This window comes from Lissotriton vulgaris, chromosome 12 (assembly GCF_964263255.1).
Source record: "Lissotriton vulgaris chromosome 12, aLisVul1.2, whole genome shotgun sequence".
NCBI lineage: Eukaryota > Metazoa > Chordata > Amphibia > Caudata > Salamandridae > Lissotriton > Lissotriton vulgaris.
Window position 1 is genome coordinate 298188721 of NC_141700.1, and position 13489 is coordinate 298202209.

The following is a 13489-nucleotide window of genomic DNA, read 5'->3' on the forward strand; positions in this document are numbered from 1 at the left end:
CTGCAGCACTGATTGTGCCACCCACATGAGTTGCCCTGAAAAGGTATCTCAGACCTGCCACTGCAGTGTCTGCGCACAGTGCTAAACTGCCATGTTGACCTGGCAAGTGCACCCACTTGCCAGGCCCTAACCTTCCCTTTTCCTACGTGTAAGGTAGGCCCAAGGTACCCTCAAGGACAGGGTGTAGGGTATGTGAAAGGTAGGACATGTACTGGTGTGTGTGACGTCATGATAGTGAAAAACTGCCAATTTTGTTTTTTTACTATTTAGAGGCTATCTGTTCCATAGGATAGAATGGAAGATACTCTGTAACATCTCACAAGTATAACATCCCATTGGGACAAGATGGAGGAATAACGGTTAGGCTCTCTGAAATCAGAATTTATTAACACATATTTTATTAAAGATGGTTCTTAAATTGTGTGTTTAAAAATGCCGCTTTTAGAAAGTCAGCATTTTCTTGTCTAACCATTCTGTGTGCCTTGCCTGTTTGCGTACTAGCTGTCTGGTTTTGGAGTGACAGGGGCTGGGGATGTGCATTCACTGTGGACAACCACTGGGCGGGGGTGTTGAGGTGTGCCTTGCCCTTCCTGGGTGACACAGAGCTGAGCTGAATAGACCTTGGCTACATTTAGAGTAGTGGGAGGAGTTTGCCGTGCACCTGAATAGGGCGTGTCTCCCTTGCACAATGCTGTCTCTATCCCCTGTGGTCATAATGCACCAGTGAGGACAGAACTAGTTTGGACTGGGCTCCGAGACCCCTGAACAAAGAGAACAAAGACAAAATAGCTTATAAGTAGTAGGCCTTTAACCCCAGAACTTTAGATCACTTCTGGACTCAAGAGGAACCTTTGCCAAGGAGAAGAGCTGAAGAGCTGTGAGGAGGAGCACTGCCCCTTTTCTGTGTGCTCTGTGGGGTTGGCCTGCAGTTGCTATTTCTGCCAAAGAAAGGAAAAAAGACTTGAACTTTCCTGTGAACCTGCTTGAAGAAGAATCTCCAAGGACCTGTTTGTGCTCCTGTTCTGAAGTCTCAGGGACACAGAGACTTCACCCCCAGCTCCCCTGAACTCTGATGCTGAGAGCTCTGACTTGCCTGGAGGTGTCTGTTACAGTTCTGGGCCTATGAAGATTGTTCTGCTGTTGGGAGCTGGAAGAAAAGAAGAACTGAAGAAACCAACGCATCGCTCTTTTTGCGGCTGCAGAACCGACGAAACGCCTGTCATGGCTACAAGAACCAATGCATCGAGCGATCAAGGCTGAAGAAGCCAACACAGCGCTGCTCTACGCCGCCGCATCGGTCGCCAGTGCATCCCGGATTTCCATGCATTGCACCTGTGCAGCAAGTTTTCCAGACACAGCACCTGCAGATCAGAATTATCTTGGAGTCGACGCATCACTTCCCCCTACAGACTGGATTTGGCGCATCACTTCTCCTGCGTGCAGCAGAACAGTTGCATCGCCTTCCAAAGGTCTCAGGAACTGACGCATCTCTTTTTTCCATCTCTGCGGCAGTTTGGCCTTGTGAATTTTGATGCATTTGTAGGAACTTTGTGAGAAATCATGCATCCATAGTTTTCTATGGACGAAGTTGGTTAAAACCTTTGAAAAGGCATATTCGTATTACATGTATGTTGGATTTTTTTTGCTTTGGTTGAGTTTAGAAAAAGATACTTTATTTTTCTAAACTATTATGGTTTCCATTTGTGGTGTTATCACTGTATTACTGTGTGTTTTGAGTACAAATACTTTACACATTGCCTTTGGATAAGCCGGTCTGCTCGTGCCAACCAACCCAAAGTGTGTGTCTCCCTTACCCTGCCTAGAAGCAAGGGTCCTGATTTGGACAAAGGTACCTACCTCTGCCAACTAGAGATCCCCATTTCTAATAACCCACAGCTATAAATGCTAGCCGCAATAGTAGAATTGCTTCTCTGCCTGAGAAAGCAACCATAATCAGCATTTATTTTAAACAGTTTTTTAAAATTAAGTTCATGATGAAGTAGTCATTGACACAATATATTTATGGCATTACATTTTGCATGAAGATGAAGTGAGTGAATCACAGATTTATATGATAGTGAATAAGAAAGAATAAACATCTGCCAGAGCAGAAACTTGTGTCGCTGTTGAACTAAGATACAGAGCTAACAAATTAAAACTCAAAGCTTGCTCTGAAGCTCAATATTACTTTATATATCAACTGTGCGGAATGTCAAATCAAAGAGATGTCAGGTTGTCACTGGGGTATCAAAGTTGTCATTAATGTAACCCAATTGAAGAAAATAGTGTAGGTTGCCCTCCATGCTCTTGTGGCTGTCAATGCGCTGATGGAGAGGAATGGATGGGCGATGTAATGTTCACAGTTTTGAGCAAGTATTGTACTGATTGGTGAGGTTTGACAATATGGATACCCCTCACTGCGACATTGTGTCAACTTTTTGTTGTTTCTTAAACGTGGATAAGGCCTCGTCCTATTCTGATGCTATGGGCCAATTCAAGAGGCCACTGACCTCCTCTTTCTGCAGGGAGTTCACGTGTTACTGTGACATGCCAATAGGCAATACCTGGGTGGAGAAGGGTTCTTCTGGTGCATGGTGAGGGTATGTTGTGCAAGGAGAAAGGCCAGTTCCAGGAACCAACTGTTAAGTTTCCCCAACTTAGGGTGCTTGTAGAGACCCAAAATACAACCTTCTAAGCTCTTCACACAAGTGTGAGTGTATTATTTATTTCATGCCAGAAGGTGATAGCGATTTGAAGGTCCCAACACATGTGTTTATAATCTGCAAACTGAGCTCAGCAGCGATGGCACGGAGTGTTTTTGGTGTCATAAATTATTCCTAGACATGCGGCGGTGAGGTAAGCTCAATGTAGAATGGTGAATTGAATGCATTGAAATCTAGCATTTCATGATGTCTTGTGAAGATGAGAGATTATAGATTCCTATTCCTTTTGTGTAAAGGTGCACCCCCTATCAGTTCCTCATTTAGCTCGAAAGTGTTTGGGGGGGGCAGGATCTCTTTAGATTGACTCTAATCACCCATGAGACAGGCATCTACCAGTTCTTACTTTGAATTTCGTCTGTATGGAAGAATGGGCTGTGACTTCTGTTTGCAATTTGTCCCAAATATCCCTAAAAGCTACCAGAAGACATTTTATATGTTAGAAATTGGCCCATTGGGATCCCGATTTGCTCAGCCAATGAGATCAAAAGGAATGAGATACCATCTTGGAATAAGTCTCCCACACAGTACATCGCCGAGTTGTTCATAGCCTCAGCTACAAGGGGAGTAACGCTCTACCTGAAGCATTAGAGACTGTGGAGGGGCAGGAGCATAACCTATTGTTTTGAATAAGTCATGACCAGTATCAATATTGTGGTGGCAGCTCTGACAGCTGCTTGGAGGACCACTGAAATGATTCAGTGCTCTGTCATCTCGGTCCCCTATACTTGCATCAGGTACAACATATTTACAACAAGGGGTGGTGAGGGACAGAGTCTCTGAATTAAGCAGAAAGCTCTCACCCAGTCAAGAGATCAGGGCTAGATCCAACACCGTTTTTTAGCTCACTGCACCATCCCAGTTTCAGAACCTGGCTGTATGCAAATTAGTCTGTTCCTGTCCCAGTGCATGATGGGAACATGGCAAACCAAACTACAAAAGCCAATTCTTACACTGGGAAGGAAACAAGCTCCCGGGGACCGGTTTCTGGCATTACAGCCGTCTTCGGCCCGGTTTGCTTGAATCCTGATGGTGCAATGAGCAAGGGTCTCACATCTGAGAATACCCTTCCACGCTAAGGGTGGACAAAAATATTTACAACAAGGGGTGGTGAGGGACAGAGTCTCTGAATTAAGCAGAAAGCTCTCACCCAGTCAAGAGATCAGGGCTAGATCCAACACCGTTTTTTACCTCACTGCTCATCACCACCCCCTTTTCTAAATCGTTTTTGGCCACTATAGGTGTGGCAGGGTATACTCAGACATGAGTCCCTTTCTCACTGCTCCATCAGGATTCAAGCAAGCCGGGCCGAAGAAGGCTGAAATGCCAGAAACCGGTCCCCGGTAGCTTGTCTCCTTTCTGGGGAAGAATTGGCTTGGTAGTTTAGTCTGCCCTGTTCCCATGATGCACTGGGCCAGGGACAGACTGATTTGCATATAGCCAGGTTCTGAGCTGGGATGGGGCAGTGAGATAAATAACGGTGATGGATCAAGCCCTGATCTTTGGACTGGGTAAGAGTGGTCTGTTTAACTCAGACACTCTGTTCATCACCACCCCCTTTTCTAAATCGTTTTTGGCCACTATAGGTGTGGCAGGGTATACTCAGACATGAGTCCCTTTCTCACTGCTCCATCAGGATTCAAGCAAGCCGGGCCGAAGAAGGCTGAAATGCCAGAAACCGGTCCCCGGTAGCTTGTCTCCTTTCTGGTGAAGAATTGGCTTGGTAGTTTAGTCTGCCCTGTTCCCATGATGCACTGGGCCAGGGACAGACTGATTTGCATATAGCCAGGTTCTGAGCTGGGATGGGGCAGTGAGATAAATAACGGTGATGGATCAAGCCCTGGTCTTTGGACTGGGTAAGAGTGGTCTGTTTAACTCAGACACTCTGTTCATCACCACTCCCTTTTCTAAATCGTTTTTGGCCACTATAGGTGTGGCAGGGTATACTCAGACATGAGTCCCTTTCTCACTGCTCCATCAGGATTCAAGCAAGCCGGGCCGAAGAAGGCTGAAATGCCAGAAACCGGTCCCCGGTAGCTTGTCTCCTTTCTGGTGAAGAATTGGCTTGGTAGTTTAGTCTGCCCTGTTCCCATGATGCACTGGGCCAGGGACAGACTGATTTGCATATAGCCAGGTTCTGAGCTGGGATGGGGCAGTGAGATAAATAACGGTGATGGATCAAGCCCTGATCTTTGGACTGGGTAAGAGTGGTCTGTTTAACTCAGACACTCTGTTCATCACCACCCCCTTTTCTAAATCGTTTTTGGCCACTATAGGTGTGGCAGGGTATACTCAGACATGAGTCCCTTTCTCACTGCTCCATCAGGATTCAAGCAAGCCGGGCCGAAGAAGGCTGAAATGCCAGAAACCGGTCCCCGGTAGCTTGTCTCCTTTCTGGTGAAGAATTGGCTTGGTAGTTTAGTCTGCCCTGTTCCCATGATGCACTGGGCCAGGGACAGACTGATTTGCATATAGCCAGGTTCTGAGCTGGGATGGGGCAGTGAGATAAATAACGGTGATGGATCAAGCCCTGATCTTTGGACTGGGTAAGAGTGGTCTGTTTAACTCAGACACTCTGTTCATCACCACCCCCTTTTCTAAATCGTTTTTGGCCACTATAGGTGTGGCAGGGTATACTCAGACATGAGTCCCTTTCTCACTGCTCCATCAGGATTCAAGCAAGCCGGGCCGAAGAAGGCTGAAATGCCAGAAACCGGTCCCCGGTAGCTTGTCTCCTTTCTGGTGAAGAATTGGCTTGGTAGTTTAGTCTGCCCTGTTCCCATGATGCACTGGGCCAGGGACAGACTGATTTGCATATAGCCAGGTTCTGAGCTGGGATGGGGCAGTGAGATAAATAACGGTGATGGATCAAGCCCTGATCTTTGGACTGGGTAAGAGTGGTCTGTTTAACTCAGACACTCTGTTCATCACCACCCCCTTTTCTAAATCGTTTTTGGCCACTATAGGTGTGGCAGGGTATCCTCAGACATGAGTCCCTTTCTCACTGCTCCATCAGCATTCAAGCAAGCCGGGCCGAAGAAGGCTGAAATGCCAGAAACCGGTCCCCGGTAGCTTGTCTCCTTTCTGGTGAAGAATTGGCTTGGTAGTTTAGTCTGCCCTGTTCCCATGATGCACTGGGCCAGGGACAGACTGATTTGCATATAGCCAGGTTCTGAGCTGGGATGGGGCAGTGAGATAAATAACGGTGATGGATCAAGCCCTGATCTTTTGACTGGGTAAGAGTGGTCTGTTTAACTCAGACACTCTGTTCATCACCACCCCCTTTTCTAAATCAGGTACAACATAGCCAGCATATCTAAATGCTGTATTACATACATGGCCTTAAGATATAGTGCACTAGAATGTAGTGGGGTATTTCTTCTAGTATATCCTGCAATCTTGGGTGTGAGGTTGGGGGTTCAAGGTCAGCTCATGCGGCAGCCTCTAACTGGCCGGCATCTTTCCTCAAACCAACAAATTAACACGGGGAGCTCCCCCACAGCTCAGACAAGGATCTTGTTTGGCTCCAGGAAACAGTAAGTAGTGCAATAAACATCATGTAAAACATTACAAAGATTCATCAACATTAAAAAAGTGTATTTCTTTAACATTTAGAAGAGCTTTGTTTTAGTACATTACATGATATCAATGATGTGAGTGGCATTTTATGGAAGTGGTAGTCCCTAAACATGAATTTAGAAACATTAATTCAACAAGGGACAAGTAATTTGCCGACTTTGCTTGCTGTCCTTTATTACATTAACTTTTAGTAAATCTGTGCCCATACCTCTTATTGTAGAAAATTGCGCACATTAGCCACTCACAGAGGGCTGGGAGAGCCCACAGATTTACAGGTGCGCTGGGCACAAACAGAGAAAGTGTGTCCTATTACATAAAATTTGCTGCCTCCAGTTTAACCTCGAACTTGTGCCTCCATTGGGGCAGCGCATTCAAGTGAAAACGTGAGCGGTTTTGAAACAGCTACTTCATGTTTTACCGTGTCTGCACTTTGAAGGGAGATTAGAGATCCCTTGCAGGTGGGTGCAATTTGTGACTGCACCCGCCGGCAAGATGATGTTATGAGGGTCCATAGGACCCCTTTACTCCCTGCAGAGGGCTGCTCTAAGGGGGTGCAGTGACAGTGCACCACCTTTTAAGTGGCGCACTGTCAGTGAGCCTCCTGACATCTTCTTTGCCTCTGTGCCCGCTTCTATAATATGGCATGGGAGAAGAGGCGAAGAGATTCCCTCGCCCAATGCAAATAAGGGAATACCCCCTGCAGATAGCGCTGGTGCTTTATGTGCTCCAGCGCTATTGGTATTACAGAATTGGCAGCACAAGTGTCTGTGGCCCTTTTTGTAATACCAAAGTGGCCCGGGGGGGCACAAATTGGGCGCAAATGACTCTCTGTAATACTACGCCTGATGCTCATTTTCAGGTCTATAAATACCCTTCGCACCCTCAGGTACATGGATCAATCAATATCCCTTAGTCCCTTAGCCTTTGCTTACCCTAACATCCCTGAATGCCTTTCTATTCATCAGGCCCTAAAGCTCCGGTTCACCATTGAGAATCCTAACTTGTCATTCATCAACAGGACACTAAAGGACCATTTTCACCCTCTGGCCTGGAGACACCGTCAGGATCATCTGCACCCTGCTCACACCAAGGCTCTGAGGCTCCTGCTCACCCCTGAAAGGCACTGGCTTCCACTCACTGTCAAATTCACAGCAAGGGCTTTATTCAATTCATGTCCATAGCTCTGACTCACTCTCAAGGGTTAAAGCATTTGCTCACCATCAAGTCCCTGAGGCTCCTGCTTACCTTTAGTTTTCAAGCCTCCTGCTAACCCTCGGGTCCCAAACCTCCTACTTACTCTTGGTTCCCTGGGCTTCTGTTCAATTCAGGTCCCTGATGCTCCTGGTCACCCTCAGTTTCTTGAGGCTCCTGCTCACCCACAGTTCAGTGAGGCTCCTGCTTACCTTTAGTTTTCAAACCTCCTGCTAACCCTCGGCTCCCAAGCCTCCTACTTACTCTTGGTTCCCTGGGCTTCTGTTCAATTCAGGTCCCTGATGCTCCTGGTCACCCTCAGTTTCTTGAGGCTCCTGCTCACCCACAGTTCAGTGAGGCTCCTGCTTACCTTTAGTTTTCAAACCTCCTGCTAACCCTCGGCTCCCAAGCCTCCTACTTACTCTTGGTTCCCTGGGCTTCTGTTCAATTCAGGTCCCTGATGCTCCTGTTCACCCTCAGTTCCTTGAGGCTCCTGCTTACCTTTAGTTTTCAAACCTCCTGCTAACCCTCGGCTCCCAAGCCTCCTACTTACTCTTGGTTCCCTGGGCTTCTGTTCAATTCAGGTCCCAGATGCTCCTGTTCACCCTCCGTTCCTTGAGGCTCTTGCTCATCCTCAGTTCCCTGATGCTCATGCTCACCCTGTTACCTGAGGCCCCTTTTTTACCTTAGTTCCTGAGGCTCCTGTTCGCACTAGTCCCCGAGGCCTCTGTTTACCCTCAGTTCCCTGAGGCTGCTGCTCATTCTCAGTTCTTTGAGGCTCCTGCTCACCCTCAGTTCCCTGAGGCTCCTGCTCATCCTCAGTTCCCTGATTCTCCTGATCACCCTCGGTTCCTTGAGGCTTTTGCTCATCCTCAGTTCCCTGATGCTCATGCTCACCCTGTTACCTGAGGTCCCTTCTTAACCTTAGTTCCTGAAGCTCCTGTTCGCACTAGTCCCGAGGCCTCTGTTTGCCCTCGGTTCCCTGAGGCTGCTGCTCATTCTCAGTTCCCTGAGGCTCCTGCCTAGCCTCAGTTCCTTGAGGCTCCTGCTCTCCCTCAGTTCCCCGAGGCTCCTGCTTGACCTCCGTTCCTTGAGGCTCTTGCTCATCCTCAGTTCCCTAAGGCTCCTGCTCACCCTCCATTACCTGAGGCCCCTGCTTGAACTCAATTCCTGACGCTCCTGGTCCCTGAGGTTCCTGCTCAAGCTCAGTTCCGTGAGGCTCCTGCTCATACTCAGTTCTCTTATAGTCCTGCTCACCGTCAGTTCCCTGAGACTCCTGCTTAACCTCAGTTCCTGAGGCTCGTGTTCACACCATGTCCCTGAGGCTCCTGTTCACGCCATGTCCCTGAGGCTCCTGTTCAAGCTCAGTTCCTTGAGGCTCCTGCTCATACTCAGTTCTCTTATACTCCTGCTCACCGTCAGTTCCCTGAGACTCCTGCTTAACCTCAGTTCCTGAGGCTCCTGTTCACACCATGTCCCTGAGGCTCCTGTTCACGCCATGTCCCTGAGGCTCCTGTTCAAGCTCAGTTCCTTGAGGCTCCTGCTCATACTCAGTTCTCTTATAGTCCTGCTCACCGTCAGTTCCCTGAGACTCCTGCTTAACCTCAGTTCCTGAGGCTCCTGTTCACACCATGTCCCTGAGGCTCCTGTTCACGCCATGTCCCTGAGGCTCCTGTTCAAGCTCAGTTCCTTGAGGCTCCTGCTCATACTCAGTTCTCTTATAGTCCTGCTCACCGTCAGTTCCCTGAGACTCCTGCTTAACCTCAGTTCCTGAGGCTCCTGTTCACACCATGTCCCTGAGGCTCCTGTTCACGCCATGTCCCTGAGGCTCCTGTTCAAGCTCAGTTCCTTGAGGCTCCTGCTAATACTCAGTTCTCTTATACTCCTGCTCACCGTCAGTTCCCTGAGACTCCTGCTTAACCTCAGTTCCTGAGGCTCCTGTTCAAGCTCAGTTCCTTGAGGCTCCTGCTCATACTCAGTTCTCTTATGCTCCTGCTCACCGTCAGTTCCCTGAGACTCCTGCTTAACCTCAGTTCCTGAGGCTCCTGTTCAAGCTCAGTTCCGTGAGGCTCCTGCTCATACTCAGTTCTCTTATGCTCCTGCTCACCGTCATTTCCCTGAGACTCCTGCTTAACCTTAGTTCTGTGAGGCTCCTGCTCATACTCAGTTCTCTTATGCTCCTGCTCATCGTCAGTTCCCTGAGACTCCTGCTTAACCTCAGTTCCTGAGGCTCCTGTTCAAGCTCAGTTCCTTGAGGCTCCTGTTCGTACTCAGTTCTCTTATGCTCCTGCTCACCGTCAGTTCCCTGAGACTCCTGCTTAACCTCAGTTCCTGAGGCTCCTGTTAACACCATGTCCCTGAGGCTCCTGTTCACGCCATGTCCCTGAGGCTCCTGTTCAAGCTCAGTTCCTTGAGGCTCCTGCTCATACTCAGTTCTCTTATAGTCCTGCTCACCGTCAGTTCCCTGAGACTCCTGCTTAACCTCAGTTCCTGAGGCTCCTGTTCACACCATGTCCCTGAGGCTCCTGTTCACGCCATGTCCCTGAGGCTCCTGTTCAAGCTCAGTTCCTTGAGGCTCCTGCTCATACTCAGTTCTCTTATACTCCTGCTCACCGTCAGCTCCCTGAGACTCCTGCTTAACCTCAGTTCCTGAGGCTCCTGTTCAAGCTCAGTACCTTGAGGCTCCTGCTCATACTCAGTTCTCTTATGCTCCTGCTCACCGTCAGTTCCCTGAGACTCCTGCTTAACCTCAGTTCCTGAGGCTCCTGTTCAAGCTCAGTTCCGTGAAGCTCCTGCTCATTCTCAGTTCTCTTATGCTCCTGCTCACCGTTAGTTCCCTGAGACTCCTGTTTAACCTCAGTTCCTGAGGCTCCTGTTTACACCATGTCCCTGAGGCTCCTGTTCACGCCATGTCCCTGAGGCTCCTGTTCAAGCTCAGTTCCTTGAGGCTCCTGCTCATACTCAGTTCTCTTATACTCCTGCTCACCGTCAGTTCCCTGAGACTCCTGCTTAACCTCAGTTCCTGAGGCTCCTGTTCAAGCTCAGTTCCGTGAGGCTCCTGCTCATACTCAGTTCTCTTATGCTCCTGCTCACCGTCAGTTCCCTGAGACTCCTGCTTAACCTTAGTTCTGTGAGGCTCCTGCTCATACTCAGTTCTCTTATGCTCCTGCTCACCGTCAGTTCCCTGAGACTCCTGCTTAACCTCAGTTCCTGAGGCTCCTGTTCAAGCTCAGTTCCTTGAGGCTCCTGTTCGTACTCAGTTCTCTTATGCTCCTGCTCACCGTCAGTTCCCTGAGACTCCTGCTTAACCTCAGTTCCTGAGGCTCCTGTTAACACCATGTCCCTGAGGCTCCTGTTCACGCCATGTCCCTGAGGCTCCTGTTCAAGCTCAGTTCCTTGAGGCTCCTGCTCATACTCAGTTCTCTTATAGTCCTGCTCACCGTCAGTTCCCTGAGACTCCTGCTTAACCTCAGTTCCTGATGCTCCTGTTCACACCATGTCCCTGAGGCTCCTGTTCACGCCATGTCCCTGAGGCTCCTGTTCAAGCTCAGTTCCTTGAGGCTCCTGCTCATACTCAGTTCTCTTATAGTCCTGCTCACCGTTAGTTCCCTGAGACTCCTGCTTAACCTCAGTTCCTGAGGCTCCTGTTTACACCATGTCCCTGAGGCTCCTGTTCACGCCATGTCCCTGAGGCTCCTGTTCAAGCTCAGTTCCTTGAGGCTCCTGCTCATACTCAGTTCTCTTATAGTCCTGCTCACCGTCAGTTCCCTGAGACTCCTGCTTAACCTCAGTTCCTGATGCTCCTGTTCACACCATGTCCCTGAGGCTCCTGTTCACGCCATGTCCCTGAGGCTCCTGTTCAAGCTCAGTTCCTTGAGGCTCCTGCTCATACTCAGTTCTCTTATAGTCCTGCTCACCGTTAGTTCCCTGAGACTCCTGCTTAACCTCAGTTCCTGAGGCTCCTGTTTACACCATGTCCCTGAGGCTCCTGTTCACGCCATGTCCCTGAGGCTCCTGTTCAAGCTCAGTTCCTTGAGGCTCCTGCTCATACTCAGTTCTCTTATAGTCCTGCTCACCGTCAGTTCCCTGAGACTCCTGCTTAACCTCAGTTCCTGAGGCTCCTGTTCACACCATGTCCCTGAGGCTCCTGTTCACGCCATGTCCCTGAGGCTCCTGTTCAAGCTCAGTTCCTTGAGGCTCCTGCTCATACTCAGTTCTCTTATACTCCTGCTCACCGTCAGCTCCCTGAGACTCCTGCTTAACCTCAGTTCCTGAGGCTGCTGTTCAAGCTCAGTTCCTTGAGGCTTCTGCTCATACTCAGTTCTCTTATGCTCCTGCTCACCGTCAGTTCCCTGAGACTCCTGCTTAACCTCAGTTATGTGAGGCTCCTGCTCATACTCAGTTCTCTTATGCTCCTGCTCACCGTCAGTTCCCTGAGACTCCTGCTTAACCTCAGTTCCTGATCCTGTTCAAGCTCAATTCCGTGATGCTCTTGCTCGCCCTCAGTTACCTGAGTCTTCTGCTGTTATGTCCACAGATGGTCCTACTCATACAGAGGCAAAGCCATGGGTGCACACATCAACTGAAATTTGGAACTGAAGAACATTGGGAGAGCTGTGTTTGCATATCGTATGTGCAGATGAGAAATTAAGTTTATTGGCAGACCTTTCTGTGCACAGATAATGCTCAGTAGGGATTAGGAGGCACTGGCCGAGCTGTGTATGTGCAGCACACCTACAGGTCAGGGCTGCCATGCGCTGACACTGGTAATAGTGCAAATTTATTGTACATGTTATGAATGAGGTGCAATTGCAGAGTTGAGAACACTGTATCTGCACATAAGGAATGGGGCAAATTGGAAAGTCTGGGTGCACGTTGTGCATTTATATTTATCTTATATTTTTAGGGCAGCCTCAGCCTGGAACCTGCTTCCCTTGGACCTCCGCAGCGTTCAGGACCCCAAGCTCTTCAGGAAGAGACTAAAGACTTTTCTTTTTATCTAGTAGTCCTTCTGCCTTTTCCCCCTTCGGGTTCACGCCGGGACACTCTTTGAGTAGCTGTGTGCGTTACACATTACATAAACATAAACATATATCATAACTGAGGTGCACTGAAGAGCTGACAGATATTTGTGCACATGGTAAATGCAGGTAATGATTGAGGAGCACTTGCACCACTTTATGTGCATGGGGGATAGGGTAAGGCAAGCCGGCAGGGGTGCTGCACAGGGTATGTATGGGCCAGGGTAGAGGTGCACTTTTTTGTGTGCAGCTTGATATAGCACGAACTCGACCCGAAGGTTTTGGAGCGCTTTACATGAGCTTCAGTTACGTTACACAAGGACACATTCATTTTTTGGTAGGCGCAGGGAGATTAAGTGATTTGCCCAGAATCACACGAAGCTGAGGCTGGAACCTGGTTCCCTGGCTCCAAAGTCGGCAGCTCTAGCCCTGAGGCCACATACTCTCCTCTGTATTGGAAGACCTGTATGTGTACAGGTCATGTGTTGTCACGGATGGAGTGCACTGGCATATATGTATGTCGCAAAGATAAGTGCAGGTCATGGTTGAGGAACACTGGTAGAACTGTGCATGATTAGCGTGTGTGCAGGCCGGGGGTGAAGGACAATGGCACAACTTGTGCACATTGCACATGTATACAGCAATTCCGATGCAAGGGGACAAGTGTGTGCACACAGAGCACATGCAAGTCAGGCTAATATGCAAAATAAAAAACATTCAAGCTACTTGATGATTATTGGCCAAATTATGTGTGACATTGTTAGTGTTCCATTGTATTTGAGACCAAACGACACACTGTCTTCTGTCAGTAAGCTAAACCCTTGATAGAGATAACTGTCATGATGTTACTGTGAAGAAAACAGAAAAAGGATAACGTTATTAGTAAAAAAATACTATAAAGCAAAACAATGGATACATTTAACATTTCAGTTTCTCATGAAAAAATATCACATCATGAAATTATCGGGGTACTATTTT

The 13489-nt window shown here is 48.5% G+C and overlaps 1 protein-coding gene across 1 annotated transcript in view; it reads left to right on the plus strand.

The window, feature by feature from the left end:
- Positions 1 to 13489, plus strand: part of LOC147674007 (uncharacterized) — a 640165-nt gene that overhangs the window by 588791 nt on the left and 37885 nt on the right. The window lies entirely within an intron of this gene.